We start from the raw sequence: 19,511 nt of genomic DNA on the forward strand, positions 1-19,511 counted from the left end.
TAGTTTAGTCCAATGAATAGCGCCAGGGCTCATTCTCTTTACTGTGGGAAGGAAGTATTCCATATCCAAATAGAACAGCATAATTATAAGCAGTAGGTACATTTAGAAATGTGCTGTCTTCCAATATATGTGAAAGAGCATTAGAAATTAGCTGTATGTAAGATGACAACAATAGGGATGTTGTTATTAGTTAGGTATAACAGAGTCCACTCACCACAATGGTGCCTCCTACTGGCCATCACAGGGATTAGCTCTGACAGTCAGTGCACCCTCTCCTAGTGGTGCCTCTCCCATTGTCATCTGTGCCTGTAGACCCACCTCAGTCCAAGTACTGCAGCGTCCTCTTGGTGACTTGGCCCTCCGGCCATGTTACTATCCATGTTATCCCCCTTCCAGGGGTGAAGTATCACAGTTCAATAGTCCAGCCATTTCCCAGTGGCAAGTGGGGAAGAAGGGACCGAGGCCCACCCACTACTCCAAGTCCCAACCCAGGGGCTCTGTAGATAGCAGCCTCCTGCTGCACCTCTACAACTTCCATCTCTTCTTCAATTCCCTGGGCTACTTCCCCATGGCCCCAGTACCTTCTTTGCCCTCTTCTCGGGGCATTGAGCCAGCTAGTCCCATCAGCCAGCCAAGAGCTTCCTCTTGCTCCCCCAGTCCCTGCTAGCAGCTGTTCTGTCCAAGGTACTTCCTATTTTCTCTGGGACACAGTCCTCACTCCCCAAGTAACCAGCATCCACTGACCCTGTTCTAGCCTGCAGCTCCCTTTTATGTGAGCCCTCTGGGCCCTGATTGGCTGCTCCGTGCAGTCTCCCTCCAATTCACCTCTCTAGGCTGCTTGGAGGACTAATCTCCACTGCTCTTTTCTGGGGCAGAGTGTGGCAGGCCCATGAGGCCTCCATTAACCCCTTCCTTTCAGGTGTGGGATAAACACCACATCAAACTATTTTGGAATATGGGAAACTGTACTATCTGATTTCATAAAGGTCATATCAGTACAAGTTCTCAGTTGCTAGATTAGGACCAAGATTGTTCCTGTCCTGAAAGGCAATTGGTCCAATGGTATATGTAATGAACTATTACCACACTTCAGGATGAGAGTAAAGAAGTGACTGCTTGACTTTTTTAACTCTTACATGGAGACAGTGCAGATACCCAGGATGTGGAGATGAGCAAATATGGTTGCATTACTCAAACCAAAGACCCTAACTCTGCAAAGAGTTGCCATCTGATATCTGCTCAATCTACAGGTTTATAGGAGGAGATGATAATGGGTAGAATAGCACAAATAGTGGAAGGGTCACTGACTGATAACCAAACTAGATTCTTCTCAGGACATTCATGGTGTGGCCAAGTTGCAAAGCTAAGTCAATGCATCATAGATGGTTTGAAAGCTGCAAAATGTACAGAGTCTCTGTTTGTTGATCTGTCGGTTGCTTAGGACTCCGTGAACTATTGTGCATGTCTACTGAAATTGCCCAGAATTCTGAGAAATAGCAAGATGGCCCAGGTCATCTCCTTCCTGCTCGAGAATCGATGTTTTTGTCAAGATGAGTGGTCAGAAAATCAGTGGTGTACTCCATAGAATAGATTTCCCCAAGATGCAATGTTATCACCCTTTCTGTTTATTGTCTACACAAATGAGCAACCAGTATTCCCTCATGATTGAAGATTAATGCAGATGATCTTTGCATTGCCACCCAGTTGGAAGGATTTAAGGATACTGTGAACGCATTCTAATGGGTTTCCTGCATGCATTTGGAAAATAGTGTCTCCTATGGTTTCCTGAAGGCCAATCCGAGCAAGACATAAGTGTGCACCTTTAACCTGAAACAGCATCAGCCCAAGCAAAAATGCCAGAGGTCATGGGATAGTATGATATTTGAGCACTATGAACATCTGGTGTACCTTGGGGTCACATTAAAAAGAGTCTTGACATTCAAAGAGCACAAGAAGAAGCTGAAAAAGAAAAAAAAACAACGAAGAGTCCACTAATACAGCTACCACTCTGAAACTTGAAAAAGAAAGTGAACTCCAGCAATTGTGTACTTCAGTGTCAGGCAACCAGAACGAGGATGGTCTAGTCTAGTATGTGGAGCAGGCATCAGGGATAGTGGTCGGAGCAGGTATCAGGCCCCAAGGACTAGGGTCAGAGATGGAGTCCGTAGTCAGGTGCCAAAGCCACGGTCAAACCAGAGGGCAGGAATGGGAGAGAGCAGGGTGTCAGGCAAAGAGGGGTTCAAGTCAGGGACAGGACAGAGGGTAGGATGGGTGTAGGCAGGAGCAGAAGGGAAACGGTAATACATGATCAGGTAGTGTTGTGGGCAAGAGCATTGAGAAGCCAGTGAGTGGCTGCTGCTACTGGCTTAGGAGCCAGCCAGCTGTCCTCTGCAGCCAATCAGGTGGCGTGGCCAGTGAGGCAGCCTCCTGCAGACCAGCTGTACTGATGAGGCTGCCTGGAAACTAGTTCTGCTGCATTCCTGACATTCCGAAACTGGCCAACACAAAAATGAGATGCAGACCTCAAAACTGAGCAAACAGCCTTACCCTGTATAACTCACTTGTGGAGAGTATGGTCACGCTTGACCTATGCACAGAAAATTGGCATTGAACTCAAACCATGCTGTAGACCCATCACATGGACTTCTTAACCAACTCCTACACTGTTGCTGTACTGCTTTATGGAGATTGCACCACCCTCAGTTAGGTGTGATGTGTTCAGTAAGAAAGAGAGGGGGAAAAAAACATGCATGATCGAAGACATCCACTGCATGGACACATTCCACCACCCAAATGGCTAAAGTCTAGAAAGAGTTCTGCCCTTGAAAAATCTCTTACCACAAAATACTACTGTGGAAGACTGCAGAGTAACAAAATGGCAGGAAATGCAGGTGATCCTGGAGAATCTGGTTCCTTCAATACAACTCCCTCCAGGCACTGACCATGAATGAAAATACTGATATTCTCTGGCAAAGACTGGTGACAAAATATCCAAGTGGAAGCTAAAAAAAATTACCCCACATGTGAATGTTGAGAACCTAGACAAACCCTGGAACCTTGCCTGATGGAGTGTCTCCGGTCAACATCTTGTACTCTCAAGAAACTATTTGTAAGAAGTGACCACATCCAGTATTGGATTCAGCTTTGGAGCGGCAAGTTACAACGATGATAAGCAAGTCTGGAGGAAGTTGCAAGGAACATCCCCTCTTGCCTTGCACGGCCTCGATAAGGACTAATCACAGTTGCAGGTTCAGTACTTAGAAGAGCACAGTCTGTGTCCCTCCTGGGTCTCGTAGTGTGCCAAAGAAGACAGGAAGGCATTGGGGCTAGGGTTGTGGCCCATCCCCATCCCTCCGCATGAGCCTATGGAGGTGCTGGGATGTGTCATGGTGGGTGTGACGGGTTGGATCACAGAAACCCCCCGGGGAGCTGCCACCCGATGTGCAAAGACTACCCCTGCTTCTGTTTTCCCTGCCAGCTCAGGACTCCAGCACCCTGTCTTGCTGAGCCAGCCACTCCTGTCCGGCTCTAACACAGATCCAGGGTCTGAATCACTTGTCCCAAAGCTGCAAGTTTACCTGAAAACAGCTCCCAGAAGTGTGCTTGTCTTTAGCACTCAGATGCCCAACTCCCAATGGGGTCTAAACCCAGATAAATCCGTTTTACCCTGCATAAAGCTTATGCAGGGCAAACCCAGAAATTGTTCACCCTCTATAACACTGATAGAGAGATATGCACAGTTGTTTGCTCCCCCAGGTATTAATACATACTCTGAGTAAATTACTAAATAAAAAGTGATTTTATTAAATACAGAAAATAGGATTTAAGTGGTTCCAAGTAGTAACGGACAGAACAAAGTAAGTTACCAAGCAAAATAAAATAAAATGCGCAAATCTATGCCTAATCAAACTGAATACAGATAATCTCACCCTCAGAGATGCTTCAGTAAGTTTTTTCTCAGACTGGACACCTTCCAGGCCTGGGCACAATTCTTTCCCCTGGTACAGCTCTTGTTGCAGCTCAGGTGATAGCTAGGGGATTCTTCATGATGGCTCCTCACCCCTTGTTTTCTTCCACCCCTTTATATATCTTTTGCATAAGGCGGGAACCCTTTGTCCCTCTGGGTTTCCACCCCCCCCCCCCTCACTGGAAAAGCACCAGGTTAAAGATGGATTCCAGTTCAGGTGACATGATCACATGTCACTGCAAGACTTCATTGCTCACTTGCCAGCACACACATATACAGGAAGACTCACAGGTAAATACAGCCATCTGCAGACAATGGGAGTCATCAAGATTCCAAACCATCCTAATGGCCCACCCTTTACATAATTACAATAGGCCCTCAGAGTTATATTTCATATTTCTAGTTTTAGATACAAGAGTGGTACATTTATACAAATAGCATGATTACACTCAGTAGATTATAAACTTTGTAATGATACCTAACAAGAGACCTTTTGCATGAAGCATATTCCAGTGACATTATATTCACTTATCATATTTTTATAAAACCATATAGACTGCACAACGTCACAGTGGGGTCAGACTTAAAGATGGTGGAGCCTGCACATTCTCCATATGCATCAAGGAGTAAGCCTCCTTGAGCTCCCTGTGCCTTTGCAAGTCGGCACTACCCTAATGCAGGGCTGTGTCTTAAAAGTTTGATCTAGCTTTGTTTTAACTAAACCAAAAATAAATCTAATCCTTTGAAGTTCATCCACAATTGAGAAAAGACATTTTTCTCCCCCCAATAGAGTTTAAAGTTCCATATATAGCACAAGCCTCCTCATGTATAGAGAAGGGATGGGGACCCTCAACCTGAACCTCAGAGCTGAACAGCTCAGACACTAGGATAAATTCGTATCCAGAAATGAACTTCACAGGCTGCCCATATCTCTACAGTGAACTGAAGCCCTCTATCCCCACCCCAAATCACAGGTTTACCACAGGCTGGAGAAGTCACATATGGTTTATTCCAGATGACTGTAGACAAGAGGGTCCAATGTAGTGCTTACTTATTAGCAGACAGGAGCCATCTCCACTCTGCCCCAGGAACAATGCTGGGAACATTCCAAAAGTTGCGAGCAGGGACTGTTGATGATGGAAAGTATCCAACATGTCTCCCCTAAAGGTTGCAAAGTTCTTAATACCAGAAAGCCATACTGCGTTTTCCAATGTCAAGTGGCAAGGCTGAGCATAAATGATTTTTGTTAACCAACATTGTAAAAAGAAAAAGGAAAATCTCAGATTCCTTGCCTTGTCCCTTGGCACTTTGTAGAAACAAAAGCAAATGCATTCAAAGTCTGATCCGGCTTTCACGGAGGTCCATGGAAAAACTCCCATTGATCAGGCCCTTGATGTTAAGTGTGTATTAGAGATTTGCTATCAAAGAATAACCTAGAGTTGTACCTTCAGCTGTGCACAAGATAATCTCCAAACCTGTTCACTGACATTTCTTGAGAAGTGATTTAAAGTGGTGTCTTGTATGTCCAGTTTCTTCATTCAGTATCAGTTTCACAAAGCTGAATTCATTTTGTAATAAAAATCAGCTGCTGTTTTGCTAATATAACTGAATTCTTTCATATTCTTATCCCAAACACAATGCCATCATGTTTTGAGGCCACTCTGCATCTCATCACAGTAGCAAGTGGTGTCTGATGAACTGACCCTTTAGGAAGTGCCACAGTGCATCTGTATACAACCAAGAGCAAAAACATGTATACACATTCTTTTTGGCAGAGGATCAGCTAGGCAAGATATCCAGCTTACCCAAGCAATATATACTAGTGCTACATGCTTGAAAGTATTTACATGATTATGAACGTCTTTGGCCCATTGACTGTGTTTTTGCAACTGAACAATTAGTTTCTCCTCTATAAATTTTAATAAGCATAGGGCAAACCATCTACTCTGTGGTTGTTAGCTTTCTCTTTATCTCATTGTTAGAGAAAAATCCATTTGGCATTTGTCAGCTTTCTCTGTATATCTTCAGAAGAAAGATGTTCGCTCAGTATTCATTAGCGTTTTTATACATCTTCATAAACAAAACACCCATTCACTGCTCCTTAGCTTTCTCTGTATGGCCTGAGTAGAGAAAGTTTTGTTTGGCAATTATCTTGTTTTCTGGGTATTTTTCATAAGCAAATCACTTGCTTGGCATTCATCAGTTTTATGTTTGTTTCCTCAGAAGGAAGATGTCTGCTCAGTATTCACTGAATACAGAACACAGTCTCATCACAGGAGCAATTTAATATGCATAAGTCAAATATCAAATTAGCATTATGCGGGGGACAGGTCTGCTGTAACGTGAATTATTCGTGCACATGGTTAGGAGAAACTTCCCCATGTCCAGTAATGTTTGTGGATAATTAACAGACATTTGTCCATTATTAACTCACCCACCTTGTCTCTCTCTGTGGATAATTAAGACTATTAATCTTGTTGATCTTCAGCATTGATTCACAGTGACCTATTTAAGAGAAGAGACCCATCATCTACTGGTCTGGGGTTATACCCCTGTCTTAATCTAGAAGTGCCTTTTGACAAGAACTGCTTGTGGGTGGAAAGATCATTCTGTGTAATCCATGCACACCATTCATATACATGAAAAAGAAACAGTTTTAGAGCTTGATTCTGTGCCAACTGAAGTCAGTGGAGAGTGTCCCATTGATTTTAGTGGACTTTCGGTCAGACCCTTAAAGTAGGTGGTAAATCATGCCAGTGATTGCACAAGATGCACTCTTAAACCCATTTATTATAAATGCTTGTCCTGTATGCATTGAATTTGATTATTTACCCACCAAAATCTCTCACTGGTTTGTTGTTCTTTTCATCTCATTGTCAGGCTCTCTGGAGTGGCTCATGACCGTGGATGCCAACCTCTGGGCAGACTGTTAAGAAGCAGAGCACAAACCCCAAATTGGTTGTGTGCTTTGCAATTAGATTTCACCAACCATGTATCAAGTGTGACCTCCTCAAGTACCACAATAGCCTTAACATGGAGTCACAGACAGTCACCAAAAGGTAGTAAAAAGAACAGGAGTACTTGTGGCACCTTAGAGACTAACAAATTTATTAGAGCATAAGCTTTCATGGACTACAGCCCACTTACGCATCCGAAGAAGTGGGCTGTAGTCCACAAAAGCTCATGCTCTAATAAATTTGTTAGTCTCTAAGGTGCCACAAGTACTCCTGTTCTTTTTACTACCTTTTGGTGACTGTCTGTGACTCCATGTTAAGGCTATTGTGGTACTTGAGGAGGTCACACTTGATACATGGTTGGTGAAATCTAATTGCAAAGCACACAACCAATTTGGGGTTTGTGCTCTGCTTCTTAACAGTCTGCCCAGAGGTTGGCATCCACGGTCATGAGCCACTCCAGAGAGCCTGACAATGAGATGAAAAGAACAACAAACCAGTGAGAGATTTTGGTGGGTAAATAATCAAATTCAATGCATACAGGACAAGCATTTATAATNATAAATTTGTTAGTCTCTAAGGTGCCACAAGTACTCCTGTTCTTTTTGCGGATACAGACTAACCGGCTGCTACTCTGAAACCTGGCAAAGGGTAAGAGAAGCTGCTGTAATGTGCAAGTTCTATGTCTTTTGCGGCTAACCCAAGCTAAGCATCTTGGGGATCCCTTGCTTATGCTTAGAAATAGTTCTCTGTCCAAATTCCAAGCAGCACAATGATAAAGTTCCTTCTGGTCAGTGATTTTTATCTCCTTCTCTCAGAGCTCAAGCTGTGATGGGACGAGCCTTTGTGCAGTCCCCTCTTCATGGGTGTAGGGAAAACAATCTACCCAGTCTTTTGTCCACTGATGTCTATAGACTTTCTTTTGTTGGGCAGGAGATGATAGCTCTCCTCTGTTGCTGCTGTACTTGTTGGAAGGGTGAGAGAGAAAAGGCACATATATGTGTGTACATATATACACAGGGCATTTTAATATTTGTCATTATTTATACTTACTCTCCTGTAAATGTGCTGGTTGCTTTTCAGGCAAAAACAAAGTTCCTGTCCTGAAGCGCTTACCATGTTTTAAATATTCTGAAATCAAACCACAAAGACTATCAGGCTATCTAATTTACCTTCTAAGATGTTATACATTTGTGCGTAGGCACCCTTTAAAAAGACCATATTTGACTCAGTGGCCCATAATGGCTTCTTCACAGCAGGTTTTAGTCTGTCACCCAGGTCCTGTTTAGTTCACAGATCATTGACACAATAGATTTTAACAGCTGCTTAGGACCCATTGCAGTCTTTCATGTCAATCCAGCTGTCAGGGAGGTACACAAAGTGACAAAAATCTTCTAAGAATCATATTGTTTTTATTAATACTTACTGATTATACAGCTTGTAAATCTCAATATCTTGGCTGTTTCTCCTAAGGGTGAAATTAAATACCCAGAGCAATTAGAATGTTCTGGGCAAATTGCTCACCACATTACACATCAGATCTCTTTTTAAACTATAGAAGCATAATAGCATTTTTACTCAATACACTCCTTTGTTGTTGTTTTACTCCTATGAACTGGCCAAAATTTCTTTAAAATAGTTGAGGATAAGGATATTAAATCAGGAAAATGTCTGCTTCCTCCGACAATTTGGTGGCTATTCTAACTTTATTCCTACATACAAAAGATTCTCTTCTATCCAAAAGTATCAGGGTGGAAAGTAGAGCATTTTCTGGAAGAGGGTGGCAATGGAAATATATGAGTAACTTCAGTATTCATAACTCATAAGAAAAAAAAAATAGAAGTAATTGAAAATGGATAAATGCTAGTATGCATTTCCCATATGGAAGAGAGATTTCAGTGAGGGGATCAGGTGATAACAAGTCAGAAGAATCTAAAAAGGTTATGGGCCTCTACAAGGGGAAAACCAATGTAGAGATCGGAAAACTTCCATAACTCTCAACTCACCCTGATTATTCTTTTGGAGATGTGGTTTTGGACCCCATATTCTGCACAGAATTAACCGGGTGGCTAATTCTCATTATTGCCTGATGCCCAGGATCTGCAAATCTAGTTTCATCTCAGGGAATCCATGGAGGAGAGGGGTGATTTGGACCTCCATGCTATTCCCTTATTGTTTGTGAGAAATTAAATGCAGCTAAACAAGGTGGCAGATGGGAATCTGCTTTTGTTAGATTATTTGTGATTCTTAGTTTTTGATTAGTGCCTAGACTCCAGAAAGACTGGGTGTTTTATAAATACAAGATAGCAGCAAATCTGCCATTTTGAGCTGTGATGCTTTGGCCTCACTACTTGCTACAGGGGTAGGGTTACCATATGTCTGGGTTTTCCTGGACGTTGCCTCTTTTTTGAGGCTCCGTCCTTTGTCCAGTCGGATTTTTCAAATAACAGAAAACATCCGGGATTTTTACAGAGCAGACATTGCAGCTCAAAAAGAGCCCTGACTGGTCCATTTCCTGAATGGTCCCTCCTCTGCATCTGCAGCTTATTAGTCTATTCTGCTGCAGCTACAGCTGCCAGATCCCGCCCACCCTGGCTCCCAGCCCTGGGGAGGGGGTTCCACAGGGAGGCGCCGACTGACTGCTGTTGCTGCATCCTGGGCTTGCGCCTGCCATGTGACAAGGAGTGACCCCACTGCAGGTACCACCTCCAGCACCTCCAACTGTACCCCCCTTTCAGCTCCCCCTCCTCCCTCCCTCCAGTTCCCCCCCCCCACCCCGGCATGTCCTCTTTTTGGGAAACTGAAATATGGGAACCCTCAACAGAGGTCCACCCACACAGAGTTCATTGCAGGATTGGAGCGTAAGAACTGAAAATGAGGAGCACCTAGTCTGCTCAGAACTGGTTCTTAAAAGGAGAGTAAGTGTTTGGAATAAGTTACCCATGGAAGCAAAGACCTAGATGGAAGCAAATTTGTTGTGACTATGTGTACATTTGTTTTTGGAGTAGTTGAGGGCATAATGAAAAACCAGGAAGGTATGATTATGATAAACCAGATGTATTGAGCTAGATGGTCTTTTAATGTATTTAAAATGCTGTGCAGTTTGTTGTTTTGTTGAAAGTTTGGCAACAGACGGTACACACAAGTGAGAGGGAGTTTTTAGTGATCCTGCTCAATAGGATAATAAGGGAATCAGTTTTAAATTGATTCCTAATTCTGATTTAATAAGGTGAGCACATAATTTGCTGTATTAATTCTCATCATTTGCTAATGGATTTTAAGTTTTAAAAGGTCCATTAGATACTTTCCTACATTTGCTAGATGTCCATAATTAAAGCAAAGCACAGTATTATTACTGTCTGTACAACCCCTGGTAAGTGTTAGAAAGTGCTCTACATATTTCAAGTGGGTTGAATTACATTTCTCAGGTCAGCCCAAACGACTCAGATTCACTCTGCATTCTCTAGCTGGGTGATACTCAGACCTCAGTGGTTCAGGAGCCAAATTATATATATATTCTCACAGCAAAATGACTGACCAAGTATTCTACAATTAGCTGATATATAGTAAAAGCATCCTGATTGGTTAATAACTTAGATGGGTTAATAATTAAATCACACAGTGTTTTAATATCACATGCTGCAAAGAGCCCCAGGAGACATATTAAAGAGCCACTTGCGGCTCCCGAGCCTCAGTCTGAGTGTCACTCATCTCAGTACCAGCTGCTCAGGAGGAACCTTTGAGATCAAAAAGAGATACCGCTGTGTGCCCTGTGCTTTAAGAATAAAATGAAGTTACGCTTTGAAAAGTGATGTCTTAAAAATCATCTCACGGGATTCTGTGCTCTGCTTTCAAGGTTTCCCAAATCCAATATGCCAGACTTACAAATTCACTGTAGTTTGTTTCTAGTTATGCATCATTGCTGGTAGCTCAACTGTGGATTATCAGAGTTGTAGTTACGGTGTAAATGAGGAATACCTTTTGAGGTAAAGATTCTGGAAGTGGGCATTAAATTAACAACAGTGTTCATTAAAAGAGCCAGAAGTGTCCAGTGTGATGCTGGGAGACCAGGTGCCAGCTCTTGTCAAGGCTTTCAGCATTAGCTGAGCACTGACAGTTTCATTGCTGGAAACTAGTCCAGCTCACCTGTGTGATACTATGATTAAGATGGGTATGGGACTTATAACAATGCGTTTAGTGTTTAGACTTTGTGAAATGCTTGTAAACTGCTACATGTATTAATCCTACTTATAATGTCTGTATCCCATGCTATAAGGTAGTACGTAAGTGTATACTATATAGCTATAAAATATTTGTTCTGAACTATGTAACTCAACAAACAGGAAAAAAAAATACCTTTACCTAGTGCAAAATGCTAAATCCCTATGAAAGGTGTTGTCTCAGGAAGGGCTGTCAAAACTAAATGGGTCGTTGTGGGACATCACAATGCAAAAACTTTATTAATTGCCCCTTCACACCCATGAAGATGCTACATGCAAAGGGTCTCATCCCATCAGCTTGAATTCTGGAAGAAGGAAATAAAGAGAGTGAACAAGAAAATTTGTCATCTCTTTGCTATTTAGACTCTCAAAGGACACAGCTATGAAATGGAAGAAGAGATACCCAGGGTCAACCTGAGTTAGCCCTTCAAGACATTCAGACCTGACAGACTTCTATAACTGTCACCTTTTAAAACCATAGACTGTAACTCACTTGTGTATATAACAGGGGTGGCCACACTGTGTCTCATGAGCCACATTTGGCTCTTTTACTGTTAACGTGTGGCTTGTGCAGCTTCTCTCCCCCATTCTCTGCCTGCCAGATTTGCGGGGGGATGGAGCTTGGGACCTCTGTCTTGCAGTGGGTGGTGGGGTAGGGGTTTCTGACCAGTAGGGAGGAGAGTCTTGGGGCTTCAGCCCCACAGGGCTCATGGCTTCTGCAGGAGCAGGGCTGAAACCGCAAGCCCCAGCAGACGCCGCCCACGGGGCTGAAGCCACGAGCCCCGGCAGACACCTCGCACCTGGGGCTGAAGCCCTGAGCTGCAGCAGGCACACCCTGGCTCTCGAACTTCTGAAGATTGTCATACGCTAGGGTTACCATCTGTCCGTATTTCCCCGGACATGTCAGGCTTTTGCGTCTCTAAATAGCCGTCCGGGAGGAATTGGTAACAAGGTTAAAATGTCCGGGGAGGTTTTCTCCCTCGCCTCCCTCCCTCCCTTCCATGCAGAGTGTGGCTGCTGATTAGGCGGCTAGGCCGATTGACCCACTCCCATTGGCCTCCAGCAGCCAGAGCCCTCCCCTGCTCCTCCCTCCCTCTCTCTGTAGTCCTGTGTAACACACAAACCGACCCACGTGGAGCCAGAATGGTAAGAGGAGTCGGGGGGGGCAGTCAGGGAGCGGGGGAGTGTTGGATGGGTCCCCAGCCTCCACCTGCCATCCCCCCTCTGCGCATCCCCCCCTCCGTGGGTCCCCCCTCCCTGTCTGCCTCTCCCTTGTCTGCGTGTACTGCCAGAGCCAGCAGCAACTGATGTCTGCTGCCCCCGGGTCCTAGTGCCCCCATCCACTAATGGGAAGACAGGCTGCCCTTACCCTGCCCTTCGACCCTAGCCCTGAGCCTCTCCAACACCCCAAACCCCCCAGCCCCAGCCCTCATCCCCACACACCCTAATCCTCTGCTCCATCCCTGAGCCCCCTCCTGCATCATGAACCCCTCATCCCCAGACCCACAGCCCTCACCCCTGCATCCCCTCCTATCCCCAAACTCCCTCCCAATCCCCCTCCCCCTTCCCACACACCCCCTACTGCCCTCAAACTTCCTCCCAAAGCCTGCACCCCCTCCCTTTGCACCGCCTCTCACCCCCAAACTCCATCCCAGAGCCTGCACCCCTCACCCCCTCCTGCACACCCACCCCCTGCCCCAGCCCGGAGCCTGCACCCAGCACCCAAACTCTATCCCAGAACCTGCACCCCTCCTGCACCCTAATCCCCAGCCCAGGACCTGCACCCCAGACCTCCTCCCCCCACCCAACCCCCCTCCCAGAGCCTTAGGCAGGTGGGGTGGGGGGTTCTGGGCACCACCAAAATTTCTACAACCCTGCCACCCATGCGAGTGGATAAGGGTCAGGGCAGTCAGGGGACAGGTAGGGTCCTGGGGGGGGGCAGTTAGGGTAGGGGGTTCTCAGCAGGGGGCAGTCAGGGGACAAGAAGCAGGGGGGGTTGGGGTTCTGAGGGGAGCAGTCAGGGGGTGGGAAGTGGGAGGGAGTGGATGGGGCGGGGCGGGGCTAGGGCGGGGCTTCCCCCCCCCCAGTGTCCTCTTTTTTGTTTGTGGAAATATGGTAACCCTATCATACGCAAGGGTCAGTAAGTTTGGCCACCTCTGCTATATAATTTTGCCTGCTTTAACCTTGTAATAATGCTTTCATTTCTTATCTTAGTTAATAAATCTTTAGTCAGTTTATTATAGGATTGGCTACAAGCATTGTCTTTGGTGTGAGATCTAAGATACAAATTGATCAGGGGTAAGAGACTGGCCTGTTGGGACTGAAAGCAACCTAAATCATTTGTGATCTTTGGTGTATAACAACCAACTATCACTAAGTCCAACTTACCTGGGTGACAAGACGCACTGGAATGACCAAGGGGACTGTCTGTGACTCCGTGGTAAGACTGTTACCGTGCTTCAGGAATTCGTATTTGGGTTGGTAAAATTATAGAACATACAACTTTGGGGTCTCTTCCCCACTTCTTGACATTCTGCTCTGAGGTTGGCACTCACAGTCATGAACCATTCCAGACAGATTGGCATCCAGCTCCCCCTCTCATTACTTTGTTGGCTCTGCAGTGCTAACAAAAGTGAAAAAGAGTAAAAATTGTTATAGTCAACTCACTTTATGGCTCTGAGTCACTAAAGAACTTAAGTACATTTTTAGCTTTAAGCATGTGAATACTCTCGTTGGTAGCAATTATAAGAACATAACATAAGAATGACCATACTGGGTCAGACTAAATGTCCATCCAGCCCAGTATCCTGTCTTTCGACAGTGACCAATGCCAGGTGTCCCAGAGGGAGTGAACCTAACAGGTAATGATCAAGTGATCTCTCTCCTGCCATCCACTTCCACCCTCTGACAAACAGAGGCTAGGGACAACATTCCTTACCCATCCTGGCTAATAGCCAGTGGTGAGCTGGAGCCGGTTCCCACTGGTTCGCAGGAACCGGTTGTTAAATTTAGAAGCCCTTTTAGAACCAGTTGTCCTGCATGGGGCAACTGGTTCTAAAAGGGCTTTTAAATTTAACAACTGGTAAAGCTCCGGCAGCTGTCTGCCCCGCCCCTGACCCCAGCTCACCTCCCCCTCCTTCCCTAAATGCTCCGCCCCCCCTTCTCCTCCCTCTCCCCTGCTTCCCGTGAATCAGATGTTCGCGCAGGAAACCTGGAAACAAGCAGCAGCAGGTAAGCCTGGGCGGGGTGGGTGCGAGGAGGGCTCCAGGGAGGCGCAGCGTGGCACGGCCCAGTCCGTTCCTGGCCAAACGGCTCCCTCTGGTCCAGCCCGCAGCTCCGGCTGTGCACTCTATGCATCCAAAGAAGTGAGGGTTTTACCCACGAAAGCTTATGCCCAAATAAATCTGTTAGTCTTTAAGGTGCCACCAGACTCCTTGTTGTTCACTTTCTAAGATTAGGTTTTTCCATATATTGATATGTTTTTCCTATCTTAACAGTAAAGAGATTCAAATTTCTATCTAAGGTACTTAGATTGCACCCATTACCATAGTCTCTGAGCAACTCACATATTCTCATAAAACCCTTATGAGGTAAGGAAGTGCTATTATCCCCATTTTACCATTAGCGATCTGAGGCATAGAGATAAAAGTCCACCCAGATCCTCAAAGGTATTTAGGCACCTGACTGATTTCAGGGGGATTTAGGTGCCTAAATACCTTTGAGGATCTGGGCCTAAGTGACTTGCCCCAGGTCACACAGGAAGTCTGAGGGGAAGCAGGGAATCAAACTCTTGTTCCCAAAGTCCCAGGCTAATTGTCTATCCACGAATCAATCTTTTGTCTTTGTACATGATTTGTACAAATTGCATTGTAATAAAAAAAGGGTGCACTTGAACTTTATAACAAAGAGTTGTGGGGAAGAATTAACATTTAACTCTCCAAACATGACATATAGAAGAGTTCTTGAGATGTTGAACAAAAATGACATAGTCAAATCTTGGTGTTGAATGCAATAAAAGAAATTAAGCTTTTTACTAACGAATTTTTCCTTGCTGCTAATTATAATCATAATGTTATTGCAACTTCTTCCTGTCAAATCTTAAATCTAACTCTCCCCAGGAGTTCTGACTAGCTCAAATATACATCATTCTATGCTGCTTTTGAAGTATCAGAATATTCTAATAATACCTTTTTAATTGCCAGGTTTTTAAAAAAAACTAAAACTTCTTCATAAACATATAAAATGCATCATGTTAAATCCTGAAGATTTCTCAGTGAAACGTTTATAAGCTATTCTGATAGGAAGTATACATTACATTTAGGAGACCTTGAATTAAAAAGTAGCTCTAAATCTAAGATAAACAATTTAAATCCTTTTTTTTTAAAGAGAAATAGTTAATTGATTTCTTATTGGATTATGGTTTCAGTAATTTAGGGATCACATACCTAATTAAGGGTTCAATCTGCACCTGCAGCTGATGTCTGCTTGGTGTAGCTGAGGAGAGGAGGAAGTAAAAGTGACTGTAAACCATGTTGCATCTGCCTAATCTTCGTGTTGGCTGGGGGCTGGTTCAGCTCAGAGTGAAAAATAGAGCAGTCTTAGGGTTGTTCTAGGATGCAACAGCCGCATGGCCCCAAGTGGCATTAGCTTAGCCAAAGACTGCAAAAAATGGAGTGGTGTACCAGCTACTCCTCCTTTCCCTGGCCATACCACAGTGACTGTGGTGGGCAGCGGTGTAGGACAAGCTATGTTGGCTGTGTCTCCCTTGGATATTCTTCCACACTAGGGGAATCTTGAGCTGACTCGTTAACTGAGCTTTATGGCCCTCTTGCAATGCTGGAGTGGCACAGAAAGGACAGAATAGGGTACCAGAATCTGCCCATACAGTTTTCTCAAAATGGCATAATTTCAATACAGTCCTTGGATCATACCAAATTGGCCTTTTTGTTTTAGAATAATTCAATTTTTCTGTCTCCCTTTCTTACCTTTTCCCTTTAACATTTGTTATAATAGGTTATAGTAACATCTTACATAAACTTTTACAAACTTTTTACAGTTGAGCTCATAATTTGGGTAAACATGTGGACTCAGTTGTCATAACAGACTCCCCAGCTCTGGGGAAGAAGGCTAGAAAGGAGACCCCTTGGGGTCCCCTGGAGTCTTCACTGCTCCTGGACATCCAAGTTCATCAGTAGTCAGAAAGAAATGTCGTTTATCATCTCCAGTTTGCACCCCTTTCCAGATCTGGCTGCAGCGATTCATGTATTCAGAGTGATCTAGGTGCAAGTACTGCAGTACACTATGTTTGGAATTGAGAGTAGCTGCCTCAGAGAAATTCAAGATGGTACAACATGCAGGAGCTCTTCTTGTGAGTAGCACTAGGAACACATACACCTCCTTGCCCACTGTTGCCCAGCTCATACCACTGGCTATGTGTCCAGTACCAGTACCAGATCATGTTTAAGGCCCTGATCCTGAAGGCTTGTGATGGTCTGAACCCCAGCTTTCTCTGTAACCATGATCTACCATGGCAGCAGAGTTCATCTGGCATGCTGCAGCTGTTCATGCCTAGGGTAAACCTCACAAGTGCAAGGGATTGGGATTTCTCTGGAACTGCTCCATGGCCACAAAACTTCTTTCCACCAAATACCTGGTCTCATCATCATCATCCCACAGCACCTGATACCCAGAGAGATGCTTTCTGAAGCTTCTAAATCAGGGATTCTCAAAGGGTCATGAGGTTATTATGTGGGGGTGGCGAGTTGTCAGCCACCATCCCTAGCCCCTGCTTCATCTCCAGCATTTATAATAGTGTTAAATATAAAAAAATATTTTTAATTCATAAGTGGGGTCGCACTCAGAGGCTTGCTGTGTGAACGGGGTCACCAATACAAAAATTAGAGACCCACTGTTCTAAATAATAGATAATATTAAAAACAAACCATGGACTGATTACTGGCCTGCCTTCCTGTACTGGTCCACCTAGTGTCAGGTACTCTAAGGAAAACTCTGTTTCTACAATGGAAGCTTCATCTCTTCAATTGATTTGGGAATTGGGATTTTGTAAAGCAATTTTAATAGAAATACTGTAGCATAGCACAGAGGTAAGAACAAGTTAATCATCACTCCATCTGAGATGAGAAGTTACTGATCCTAAAAGAGGGAGAGAATCAAGTAAGTTATGGCTTAAAATTCTCTTTGATTTGTGTATGACTTTACTATTTAATTTGCTTAAGATTGAACAAGGTGGACAAGGTAGAGAAGGTTTCATGAGAGAAACAGTTTCATAGCAATTCAACTTCATTTGAGACTTCTGGCAAGCATTAGCGCGCATATTGTAAATCTGTTTCTTTATTAGATTTCTCTCTCCTATCAGATACAATTTTGTAGCCATCTATGGCACTGGCTCATGTTGGTGTAGAGAAGAAAATTGTTTATTAGACTGACCCCTTAACAGTTTAGGTTATCATATTATGCGGTGTGTGCTAAGCTTTAAATTACTGACAGAGAAAAAATATTCATTCTCTTTAAGTTGAGATTGTAAGTTAAACATTAAATTTGAAAATATTACAGTTAAATAACAAGTGTTTAAAAACTGCATGGAAGTGAACAATTAAGGGATGGGAGAGAAATACTCTGATATCTTCATAGTTCATGCAAACTCTTAAATACATGTACTCATGTAAAACATTATTACCTATCCCAAAAACAATCTTAATTCTGTCCCAATGTTAGCCACTTGTCACCCAACTTGTCACCCAACTGGAATATGTTTATATCATGACAACTGGATTTTAATGGTATTTAACTCTATACAAAGTTTGGAGTGTTACAGTCTAACCATTTTTTAGTTGAAGATACCCACAAAAGTTGGATACTAAACATATTTTCAAAGATGTAATTTTTAAACCCCTGTGGAGAAGATTTTCCAGTGTGAATCAACTTGCTCAGTAGAATTTTGAAGTGGGCTAATCCAAACATGGCTTTAAGCAGCCTTTGCATTTCCCCCATCTTGGGGCCATGAAGTGTTGGCCCATGCGTGGGCAAACAGAGTAACATAAAGGCTGTGCTAGCTTGTGCCAATTGCCAACAATACTCAGGCTATTTCAGCAACTGAGTAATCTGCAGGTATCCTAGTTTTCCATGATAAAAATAAAAATTAAAATCCATGTTTTTCCACGATTAAAATTAAATGCTGAACTTTAGTTTCCTTAGCCACAATATACATAGGAATCAGTTGAAAACAATGTTTTATTGTTATATTTACAATTTTAAAGCAAGTTTGAAGCCTACCAGTGACAGCGGTGAGGGCTTGGGCTGTCAGCACATTCAAAAATCAACCACACGAGGGGGAGGTTGCACATATTGAATAAGTGACACTAGTCCTTTCAGTTAAATTTAGTTAATGTATATTTTTATTTGTTCACAAAATGTAAACACTAAAAATTCTCTGTAAAAATGCAAATTCCATGTTTTTCTGCATTTTTATGTGGCAAATAGAGTTCTAGGATCCCTGGTAATAAACTACGTGCAGGGTCGGCTCCAGGCACCAGCGAACGAAGCAGGTGCTTGGGGTGGCCAATGGGAAGGGCGGCACATCTGGGTCTTCAGCGGCAATTTGACGGTGGGTCCCTCAGTCCTTCTCGGAGCAAAGGATCCGCTGCCGAATTGCCACCGAGGAATGAAGCGGCACGGTTGAGCTGCAGTCAAAGTGCTGCTGATCACAGGGCTTTTTTTGTTTTTTCCCCCTTCGCCGCTTGGGGTGGCAAAAAAGCCTGGCTATGTGCACAATGTGACCCTGTTCAAAAGCTCAACTTACTCTCTGTTGTGTTTCCCCTTCCCCCACCCGACATCTGTAGAATGATTCTCCTTCTACTCTCACTCAAGATCATGGGCTGTTGCCAGCACAAATGCACTGTGAGAATCATGGAGGTATAACTTGCTCCCTAAAGGTCCTCCCTTGACCCTGGGCTGAGCATATCTTGGATAGTATCTGGGGCAGTAACTTTTTTAATGATCCGTAACAAAGGCTTGGCCAGTTTTCTTCAAACTTGACAGAAAAAAAAAATCTCCTTAGCCTTGAAAGTAAACCTGACAATCTTCAAGCTAAGCAAGTTTGATAGCCAAAGAACCAATACAAAAATGGGACTGCAAATAGGTCTTTTAATGGAACCTGGTTAGTCTTAACTATGGAGCCATAACTTTTGTTTTTTTGTTTTTGGTTTTGTTGTTTAGAGTTATTTTCCATTGATTAGTTATTTATCTGTAATGCTGTTTTCTGGTTAGGGTTTGTCACAAGAGACAGCATTAAGGTTCACAAAAAAATCATACATCCAGCTTGGATTACTCAGGAATCCCTGGAATGACAGG

This window comes from Trachemys scripta, chromosome 1, assembly GCF_013100865.1.
Source record: "Trachemys scripta elegans isolate TJP31775 chromosome 1, CAS_Tse_1.0, whole genome shotgun sequence".
In the NCBI taxonomy this organism is placed as follows: domain Eukaryota; kingdom Metazoa; phylum Chordata; order Testudines; family Emydidae; genus Trachemys; species Trachemys scripta.